The 2,030-nt window shown below is 45.7% G+C and overlaps 1 long non-coding RNA gene across 1 annotated transcript; it reads right to left on the minus strand.

The window, feature by feature from the left end:
- Positions 1–391: 391 nt before the first annotated feature.
- On the minus strand, positions 392–1,670 carry LOC122988232. The gene is made up of 3 exons (XR_006404738.1): positions 1,635–1,670; positions 1,155–1,157; positions 392–460 (listed from the first exon to the last, which is right to left on the minus strand). It is a non-coding gene; the product is annotated as an uncharacterized LOC122988232 (long non-coding RNA).
- Positions 1,671–2,030: the final 360 nt, after the last annotated feature.

Genomic DNA, 2,030 nt, shown 5'->3' on the forward strand with positions numbered 1-2,030 from the left:
GACAGAAGGGTCTTGAGGAAGCAATGAGGAAAGGTTCAATAGTGAAGAGGGAGGGAATCAACCTCCTGCAAACAGACTTAAAAGAACACCTGGCAAGATGGTGCAGATGGCAGAAAACCTCAGAATTTGAGGTAAGAAGAAGGAAAGGGCAAGAACATCATTCAACAAGGATCCGTTCAGATTTGTGAAAGAGCCATTCACAAAGGAAAAGAGTGGAGCACTTCAAGAGTCAAAGAGGGAACTCGAAGATCATTTGAAAATAATATACACTGACAACCAGAGACATGAACAGAGGAACATACCTCCTGACATGCCACCCATTCCTCAACCTGAACATCAGTGTGATGTCAGCCTTCCTAAATTGAGCAAAGTCAAGAAAGCTGTGAGGAAGGCAAGGACAGCATCAGCTCCAGGACCAAATGGAGTTCCCCACCAGCTGTATAAGAATGCTCCAGATGTCCTGAGGTTTCTGTGGAGGCTAATGAAGGTGGTGTGGAAGAAGAGGAACATCCCAAAAGCATGGCAAAGAGCAGGGGGGGTATTAATCCCCAAAGAGAAGAATGCCTTGATTATCAATCAATTCCAGCAAATAAATCATTTGAATATTGAGGTGGAAATTTTCCTCAGCATTGTTGCAAAAAGGATGGCATCCAACCTGAAAGACAACAACTTGACTGACATCTTGGTACAGAAAGCTGGTATATTTCAGGATACTTAGAGCAAACCATGATATGGCATCAGATTCAGGCTGCAAAAAGGAAGGAAGAGATCTTCATGTTTCATTACTTGACCCGGCCAGTGCTTTTGGATCTATCCCACATACTATCCTCTGGACAGCCTTTGAGTTCTTCTATGTTCCAGTGACCATCACAGAACTGGTCAGAAACTATTTTCAAGATCTGCAGTTTTGCATTATGACATCAGAGTACACCATGTCTTGGCAATCTCTGGAAATAAGAATAATGGCAGCATACACCATCTCCCCACTAGCCATTACCGTGGCCATTGGGACTGATTCTACTTCTCATCTGTGCCTATATGGATGACATGTCCACTCTGACCACAACCATTGCATGAATAAAGCGACTCTTGGAGAAACCTCATTCCAAAATAATGTGGGCACAAATTAAATTTAGGCCCTGCAAGTCCAGGACCATCTCCATTAATAAAGGAAAGCTCAGAGACCAACTAGAGTGAACAGTCAGTACATACAACAAGAAATGGCTTGGGCTCCTATGATGCCTTAGTAATATGGGCTTGTATGGGAACAGGGCTAAAGAACTGCCTATCTCTAGCCTTACTGAAGAATACAAATGCTCCAAGGTAAGGCTAGACATGACTCTGACAAAAACTCAGGACGCCTCAAAACAGGTGGCTGCTCCCAGAGTGGCAGCAGCCAGAAAGTGGAACCCATCTGAGGCAGTGCAGCCGGCGAAAGATATGGAGATATTGTGGGCCAAGTGCAGCATGGAAGAGGCAGCTTCGGGTAGGCACGAGTTTACCCACATGGCACAGAGCAACACCCGCTGAGAAGAGAGAGCTTTTGGTAGATATTATAGATACAGCAGCAGGAGGAGGCAAAATTATGTGCAAAGGCAGGAAGCAGATTTAGTTTCATCATCAGAGCTATCTACGATGTTCTTCTCAGTCCCAAGAACCTGAACTAGTGGCTTGGGGAAGACCCATGATCATGTCTCCTTTGCCAAACACCAGCAACCCTACCGAACATACTCACCAGCTGCAAGACCAGCCTCACACAAGGATGCTACACCTGGAGGCACAACCAGGTCCTTCAGCAACTGGCACTAGTGCTGGAAGAAAGGAAGACTAATGACAATGCGCTCCCTCTCCCAACCCCTGGCTTCTCAAACACTGCGGCCTTTGTACCAGCAGGAAAGGTACCAAAGAGGTCAACTGCAAGAAAAGAATCAAGCCTACTGAATACAGCAAGATGAAGGTCAATCTAGACCAGAAGCTCACCTTTCCACCGGAGATCATTACAACCAGTCTCAGGCCAGATCTGATCCTGT

The sequence above is a fragment of the Thunnus albacares genome, chromosome 8 (assembly GCF_914725855.1).
Source record: "Thunnus albacares chromosome 8, fThuAlb1.1, whole genome shotgun sequence".
Classification (NCBI taxonomy): domain Eukaryota; kingdom Metazoa; phylum Chordata; class Actinopteri; order Scombriformes; family Scombridae; genus Thunnus; species Thunnus albacares.